The sequence below is a fragment of the Neoarius graeffei genome, chromosome 16, assembly GCF_027579695.1.
Source record: "Neoarius graeffei isolate fNeoGra1 chromosome 16, fNeoGra1.pri, whole genome shotgun sequence".
Taxonomy (NCBI): Eukaryota; Metazoa; Chordata; class Actinopteri; order Siluriformes; family Ariidae; genus Neoarius; species Neoarius graeffei.
Window position 1 is genome coordinate 50,466,728 of NC_083584.1, and position 9,511 is coordinate 50,476,238.

The window sequence follows — 9,511 nt, forward strand, 5'->3', positions numbered from 1 at the left end:
GAAAAAACATTGTTGATGCTCATCAGGCTGGAAAATGTTACAAAACCATCTCTAAAGAGTTTGGACTCCACCAATCCACAGTCAGACAGGTTGTGTACCAATGGAGGAAATTCAAGACTATTGTTACCCTCCCCAGGAGTTGTCGACCAACAAAGATCACTCCAAGAGCAAGATGTGTAAGAGTCGGCGAGGTCACAAAGGACTCCAGGGTAACTTCTAAGCAACTGAAGGCCTCTCTCATATTGGCTAATGTTAACGTTCATGAGTCCACCATCAGGAGAAGACTGAACAACAATGGTGTGCATGGCAGGGTCACAAGGAGAAAACCACTGCTCTCCAAAAAGAACATTGCTGCTCGTCTGCAGTTTGCTAAAGATCACGTGGACAAGCCAGAAGGCTACTGGAAAAATGTTTTGTGGACGGATGAGACCAAAATAGAACTTTTTGGTTTAAATGAGAAGCATTATGTTTGGAGAAAGGAAAACACTGCATTCCAGCATAAGAACCTTATCCCATCTGTGAAACATGGTAGTGGGAGTGTCATGGTTTGGACTGTTTTGCTGCATCTGGGCCAGGACGGCTTGCCATCATTGATGGAACAATGAATTCTGAATTATACCAGCGAATTCTAAAGGAAAATGTCAGGACATCTGTCCATGAACTGAATCTCAAGAGAAGGTGGGTCATGCAGCAAGACAACGATCCTAAGCACACAAGTCATTCTACCAAGGAATGGTTAAAAAAGAATAAAGTTAATGTTTTGGAATGGCCAAGTCAAAGTCCTGACCTTAATCCAATCGAAATGTTGTGGAAGGACCTGAAGTGAGCAGTTCATGTGAGGAAACCCACCTACATCCCAGAGTTGAAGCTGTTCTGTACCTAGGAATGGGCTAAAATTCCTCCAAGCCGGTGTGCAGGACTGATCAACAGTTACTGGAAATGTTTAGTTGCAGTTATTGCTGCACAAGGGGGTCACACCAGATACTGAAAGCAAAGGTTCACATACTTTTGTCACTCACAGATATGTAATATTGGATCATTTTCCTCAATAAATAAATGGCCAAGTATCATATTTTTGTCTCATTTGTTTAACTGGGTTCACTTTATCTACTTTTAGGACTTGTGTGAAAATCTGATGATGTTTTAGGTCATATTTATGCAGAAATATAGAAAATTCTAAAGGGTTCACAAACTTTCAAGCACCACTGTATATAGGCGAGAGGCTGAGGGCTATTGAAACGGAGATCGGCGCCACACCCATACACCTGGGACAGGAGACTGCCTGGGAAGGCCAGATCCTGGCATGGAAGGGACTTTGACTTGACATACCTAGTTTGGCTGTTTAAAGCTTGTGGTCCATTGTGGTCCATAAATGCAAAAGACATTAACAATCTAAAAAAAAAAAATCTACATTTCACTCAAAAACAGGAAAGGTAGGTCATCACTGAGCAAGAAGAAATATGAATCGCCTGATGATTTTATTCATTCTTCTTTCTCTCAAGGGTGTTTATATGCTGTAAACTTTATGTAGGATTAATATGAATAACAACAAAACAAGGACATAGTTCACACCTTTCTGTTATACACGTAATTAAGTACAGCATCAGAACTCACACTGCAGTCATACAATAACGTTAAACATTTTCACTTAAATTAAAAATGGTCTCAACTGATGTGAATGTTCACATCAAACATCGGACTATAGAAAATCTGTGATCTCTGTGACTTTAACTGTGGCATGGGTGTTGGTACCAGCTGGTTTGATTTGAGTATTTCAGAAACTGCTGATCTCCTGAGATTTTCATACACAACAGTCTGTAGAGTCTCTAGAAAAACAAGCAAACAAACAAACATCCTGTGCAGGCTGAAACATCTTGTTGATGAAAGAGAGAACAGAGGACAATGAACAGCCTGGTTTGAGCTGACAGGAAGTCTATAGTAAAGCAAATAATCACTCTTTATAACTGTGGTGAGCAGAAAAGCTTCTCAGAACACACAACACATCAAACCTTTGGGGTGGATGAGCTACAACAGCAGGAGACCACATCAGGATCCACTCCTGTCATCCAAGAACAAGAATCTGAGGCTATCATGGGCACTAACTCACCCAAACTGGACAGTTAAAGACTGGAAAAAGACCAGGTGGTTTTTCTTTTCTTTTCTGATCTTCAACTGTCCAGTTTGGGTGAGTCTGTGCACAAGATAGCCTCAGATTCTTATTCTTGGCTGAAAGGAGTGGAACCTGATGTGGGTTCAGATCAGCAGTTTCAGAAATACTCAAACCAAACTATCTGGCACCAACATCCATACCGTGTTTAAAGTCACAGAGATCACACTGTTTCCTCCATTCTGATGTTTGATGTGAACATTAACTGAAGTTCTTGACATATATCCACATGATTTTATGCATTGCACAGCTGACATATGAAACTATTTGACAGTGTAAAACTGACTCACCATAATATAATGTAATTGAAAATTAATCAAATGAATTAAAGGCAAAATCCTTGCTTCTCCAGGTCCACATTTGTGTTCTGATTGCCAGTTCTGACTGCTGTTCATCATTTTTATGAGTTGATGAGAAAAACCTGAACTTGCTTAGGGTTCTTGAGGTTTGCATTGATAACTTGTTGAAACACAAATTAGTCTGGAGAACACAGAGACTGATAAGATAAATGGCAGGTCCTTTTGTCAGCAGATGAATTGTAGCATAAACCACATTCAAGCTTTCATTAGTGTGCATCCTGTTTGTGCAGACAGATAAGTTGAGGCAAAGCGTAATGAGAGGAAGCATTTCTGCTGAATGGCTGATTGATTCTCTCTGATTACATAATGCTGAACGTTTGTTGTGCATCTTATTTATCTCTCAGCAGGAAAATTCATAACAACTTTAAAGGGTTGGAGATCTATCATCATTAACTGGAGCTCATACACAAACAGCCATCGCCATGTGGTTCAAGTCACAGTGACACCTGGGGTTGAGGAAGACAGCAGGGTGTCAGGCATCCTGTTTTTAGGCTTTATGGAGAGGACAGCTGTAGTAATGCGTCTCACACACACACACACACACACACACACACACACACACACACACCATTTTCAGAAAAGTTGGGATATTTTCCAAAATGCAATAAAACAGAAATCTGTTTTATTTTTTGTTAATTCACGTGAACCATTATTTAATGAACAAAAGTACAAAGAAAAGATTTTCAATAGTTTGACTGACCAACTGAATTGTATTTTGTAAACTGGACCAAAATTAGAACTTGATGCCTGCAACCCACTCAAAAAAAAAAGTCGGGACAGAGGCATTATTACCATTGAATTACATCACCTTTCCTTTTAATAACACTTTTTACTCATTTGGGATCTGAGGATAATTGTTCTTGTTCTGCAATTGGAATTTTTTGTCTGTTCTTGCTTGATACAAGACTTCAGCTGCTCAACAGTTCATGGTTGCTGTTGTCTGATTCTCTTCTTCATGATGCACCATACATTCTCAATAGGAGACAGATCTGGACTGGCAGCAGGCCAGTCAAGCACATGCACTCTGTCTACAAAGCCACGCTGTTGTAGCCCATGCACAATGAGACCTGGCATTGTCCTGCTGAAATAAGCATGGACTTCCTGGGAAGAGATGTCGCCTTGATGAATATGTCTCTCTAAAATCCCAATATATACCTCTGTGTCAATGGTACCTTCACACATATGCAACTCAACCATGCCGTGGGCACTGATGCACCCATGCCATCACAGATGCTGGCTCTTGCACCTTTCTCTGAAGACAAACTCAATGGTCATGTTCACCTTTGGCACTGAGAACTTGACATCCATTTTCTTGAAAACAAGCTGAAATGTGGACTCATCTGACCACAGCACGTTTCCACTGTCTTTCAGTCAATCTGAGATGAGGTTGGGCCCAGAGAAATCGGCATTGTTTCTGCATAGAGTTAACAAATGGCTTCCTCCTTGGCAATACAGTTTCAGGTTACATTTCTGGATGCAGCAGTGGACTGTGTTAAGTGACAACAGTTTTCCGAAGTACTCCTGAGCCCCATGTGACTATATTTGTCACATTAGCATGATGGTTTCTCAGAAAGTGCTACCTGAGGGCTCAAATCCGACCTCGCCCTTTACACATTGAGATGTCTCAGAATTTCGTGAATCTTTTCACAATATTATGTACTGTAGATTTTGAAAGACCTAAAATCTTGCATTAGAAATTTTCTTTCTGAATTGACTAACAATTCTCTCATGAATTTTGGCACAAAGGAGTGGGCCATGACCCATGTCTGCTTGCAAAGAGTGAGCCTCTGATGTTGCTCCTTTTATACCCAATCATGTTACCAATTAACCTGCTTATTGTGGAGTCTTCCAAAATGGTGTTACTTAAATATCTTATAAACCTTTCAGTCATATTTTACCTCTTCCCCAACTTTTTCTGAGTGCGTTACAGGCATCAAATTCTAACTTGGCTTATATTTACAACATACAATTAAGTCGGTCAGTAAAATGATTGAAAATCTTTGCTTTGTATTTTTGCCAGTTAAATAAAAGTTCACATGAATTAACAAATCACAGATTTTTATTTTTATTGCATTTTCAAAATATCCCAACTTTTCTGGAAATGGGGTTTGTACATATATATTTCATTTCATCGTCTATACCGCTTATCCATTGTGGGTCGCAGGGAGGCTGGAACCAATCCCAGCTGACATCAGGCGAGAGGTGGGGCACACCCTGGACAGGTTGCCAATCCATTGCAGGGCTAACACAGAGAGACAGACACTCACGGGCAACTTAAAGTAGCCAGTTGAACTCATCTGGATGTCTTTGGGAGGAAACCCATGCAGACATGAAGAATACATGCAAACTCCACACAGAAAGGTGCCAGTCGGCTGCAGGGCTCAAACCAAGAACCTTCTTGCTACAGTATTTACTATTATATATATATATATATATATATATATATATATATATATATATATATATATATCAGTGGCGGCTGGTAGTCTTTCAAACGGGGGAGGCTGGTCGGTTACGATATTTCCAGATTTTAAAAGAAAAAACACATAAATTTTGCCCATACTCTTGCCTCTGATCTGGCTGATTGTTGGCAGCGTCACAAACTGTGAAATAACAGGTTCTTTTGGCCCATTAGCCTATACATGATGGTGGTGTTGGGGGGGGGGGGGGGGGGTATATTTTAACATTTTATATTTTAAAATTGTGGCATGCTGTTTAAAAATTGATCATGATTGAAAGCAGCTCTTTGTCAGGAACCTCAGCAGTAGAGCTGGGTGCCACACATTTCATTCAATGACACTTTCCCTATATTTTATTTATTTTGACTGAGAAATGTTTTATTGACAATTTTGATAACCCTTCACTTTTAATCCAGGTCTGTAGTGTGAAATGTTCTCGGCTGTGTTTTTGTTTAAAAATGTTTTCCAAATTGTAGCTGTGTTTAATTCATATCCAGAAAAATATATATTCCAATATAATATACTCAGCATAAACATTTTAAATAGATTCTATATTTTTGGTCCATCCATGACATATTACTAAAGTAGCCTATTTACTGTTGTTGATGTGGGTCACTTGCTGTTAGCCAATTCACTTTCTCGTACCAGGAGAGCTGAAAGGAACGAGTATTATTCCCTACCTTTTTCACCAAGTCAATTTGAGGCGTTGGTCTACCCTGCTCTTTAATTTTAATTTTTTCCTTGAAAGGAAGACTGGCAAATGGCTTCGCCAAAATTAAATCAGCAATGCTTGGCATCCGTGCGCAGCTTTCTTGCTAGCTGACTAGCCCCCTCAAGTTCAAGTTCAGTCACTCAAATAAACGAAATTTCTGGAACTAAGGTAGCAAACTTGACAACACTATATTTACACTTTATTTACAATGAAAATATATACAAACTAAAAAAGCTGGTAGAAACCGTATGTAATGAATGAAATCGAAATGTAAGCTGATCTCTTATAATACACCACAGCACTTGCGAATCCGCATGGGACTGAACTGAAATTCACCGCTGCCTGTCTATAGTTGAAACGAGCTGTCAATCAAAGAAAATATCCGGCCGCTTTCACCAATCACCAGTCTCCTCGCAGAAACTGCCATGTCCCTCCCACTGTGAGGCTGGGAGTCCGTGGGGCGGGCATTTTCGCGGTATTTGTCCAATAACCGTCTTGCATTTTGAGATTGAAAAGCACATAGCTCCCAAATGCCATTGAAGTCCACTGAGGCTGGGAGTCCGTGGGACTCCGTGGGCGGGCGTTTTTGCAGTATTTGTCCAATAACCGTCTTGCATTTTGAGATTGAAAAGCGCATAGCTCCCAAATGCCATTGAAGTCCACTGAGGCTGCGCTGCATCGCACTGTCACGAGGGGGGAAAACTCACGCACACATTAAAGTTATAAGGGAATGATTTCGCACTGTAGTTGGGTTGAGCACATATATTTCTATGATTCTGGATCTGAAATAGCAATGTTATAAGGTCGGCTATAACATAAGCCTAGCGCAATTCATCCTACACTATGTTCGTCATTTTTAGAGGAAGCTGAGCTTCCCTCGTTGTCTTAGAGCAATCGCCCGTGATATATATATATATATCTCATCTCATTATCTCTAGCCGCTTTATCCTTCTACAGGGTCGCAGGCAAGCTGGAGCCTATCCCAGCTGACTACGGGCGAAAGGCGGGGTACACCCTGGACAAGTCGCCAGGTCATCACAGGGCTGACACATAGACACAGACAACCATTCACACTCACACCTACGGTCAATTTAGAGTCATCAGTTAACCTAACCTGCATGTCTTTGGACTGTGGGGGAAACCGGAGCACCCGGAGGAAACCCACGCGGACACGGGGAGAACATGCAAACTCCACACAGAAAGGCCCTTGCCGGCCCCGGGGCTCGAACCCAGGACCTTCTTGCTGTGAGGCGACAGCGCTAACCACTACACCACCATGCCGCCCATATATATATATATATATATATATATATATATATATATATATATATAAAACTCATCCATAAAACACTAAACTTGTTCTTTTTTGTAATTTGTACATTGCACAATTTATATTTTGTCCTCCCCCACTCATAATCTTATCCTCAGTGACCAAAATGAAAATGGAGTATTCATGAGTATAAGCTGAATGCACCCGTAAACTGAAATGAACTTGTCACGCACTTGCCATCATTGTGCCCCCCCCATCAGCTCTCACAGGTGCAGGGAGGGGTCACGACAAAAGTCATTGACTTGTGACCCCAGTGCAACTTGAAACCTCTAACAGGCTTTCCAGAGAGATTGTGTTATGCTTCTGCCTCACGTTGTCCTCGCCTGAACTGCGCTGTTCATTAAATCATGGGGGGGCGCTAAACTACCCAAAAATCTGGAACTGTTTTCACTCACCTATTCGTATTTTTTTCCACATATGGTTTCACACACATTTTGCCAATTATTAACACTTGGGCTCCTCCTGGTGGTCAAACCTGGATGGTGTTTGGTCACCTGGCCAACGTTTTCTGACTTTAACTGCAGGGGTCATGAAGGGTTTCATCACTGATTGATTCATACTTTCATTTTCATTAATCTCCAAGGAAGGAAGGAAAAATTCCTAATTAGGATTCAGGGCATCGCACACACAGCAATTTACAGTAGCAATTCACATACTGCCTACATCTCATCTCATCTCATTATCTCTAGCCACTTTATCCTGTTCTACAGGGTCGCAGGCAAGCTGGAGCCTATCCCAGCTGACTACGGGCGAAAGGCGGGGTACACCCTGGACAAGTCGCCAGGTCATCACAGGGCTGACACATAGACACAGACAACCATTCACACTCACATTCACACCTACGGTCAATTTAGAGTCACCAGTTAACCTAACCTGCATGTCTTTGGACTGTGGGGGAAAACGGAGCACCCGGAGGAAACCCACGCGGACACGGGGAGAACATGCAAACTCCACACAGAAAGGCCCTCGCCGGCCACAGGGCTCGAACCCGGACCTTCTTGCTGTGAGGCGACAGCGCTAACCACTACACCACCGTGCCACCCACCTGGACAATTCAATTGAAAAACAAACAAATCTGTTAGGGGGAAAAACAAAAAATAAAAACCATACAATTAGCTGGTTGCATAAGTGTGCACACCCTTAAACTAATACTTTGTTGAAGCACCTTTTGATTTAATTACAGCATTCAGTCTTTTTGGGTTCACACCTGCCATCAATTAAACTGACTCTGATTAACCCCAAATAAAGTTCAGCTGTCCTAGTGGGATTTTCCTGACATTTACTCAGTTGCATCCTCCAGCAAAAGGCATGGGTCACAGAGAGCTTACAAAGCGTCAAAGGGATCTCATTGTTGTAAGATATCAGTCAGGAGAAGGGTACAAAAACATTTCCACGGCATTAGATATACCATGGAGCACAGTGAAGACAACTCTGCCGTTGCCGGTCCCAAGCCCGGATGAGAAAGGAGGAGGGTTGGGCGTGGGGTCAGCAGCCCCACCCCGTAAAACCTTTGCCGCTACAGAAACGCCAACAAGGAGATCAACAACCAACTCAGCCTTGCGAGAAGATGGACCTTCAGCTGGAGGACTTATGACGCGGAGTGGCGAAAGCTGTAAGGAAGCCACTCAGCCGACAACCATCCTTTCGACGAGAGCAACCATCAATATCGGGACATGGAATGTAAGGACCATGTACGAAGCAGGGAAGACAGCTCAGGTGGCAGCAGAGATGAGGACCTACCGTCTCGACGTCCTTGGCATTAGCGAGTCAAGATGGACGGGTAGTGGACAGAAGAGGCTGACCACAGGAGAGAGGCTGCTGTTTTCTGGCCATGAGGAGGAGAACGTACCACACATGGAGGGAGTGGCTCTCATGCTCTCCAAAACTGCACAGAGAGCTCTCATTGAGTGGGAAGCTCATGGCCCACGCATCATCACAGCCTCGTTCAGAACAAAACAAAAGAGGATCAACATGAACATCATACAGTGCTACGCCCCGACCAACGACACTGATGATGAGATCAAAGAACAGTTTTACAACAGACTGCAGATAGTCGTTGGGACCCTTTCAAGAAGAGACCTCAACATCGTCATGGGAGACTTCAACGCCAAGGTCGGCAGCGACAACAGGGGCTTCGAGGAGGTCATGGGGCAGCAGGGTCTGGGAGTCATGAATGACAATGGAGAGAGGTTTGCAGACCTATGCGCCATAAGCAACCTTGTTATCGGCGGTACATTCTTCTCCCACAAGCGGATACACAAGGCGACCTGGGTATCACCGGACCATTCTACTGAGAACCAGATAGATCACGTGTGCATCTCAAGAAGGTTCAGGAGATCCCTCCAGGACGTCAGAGCAAGGAGAGGAGCTGACGTTGCTTCAGACCACCACCTTGTTGTTGCCAGGCTGAAGTTGAAGCTGAAGAGAAAGTGGACCGGTGAGACCTGCCAATGACAGAGGTTCAACGCCACTCTGCTGAAGGAC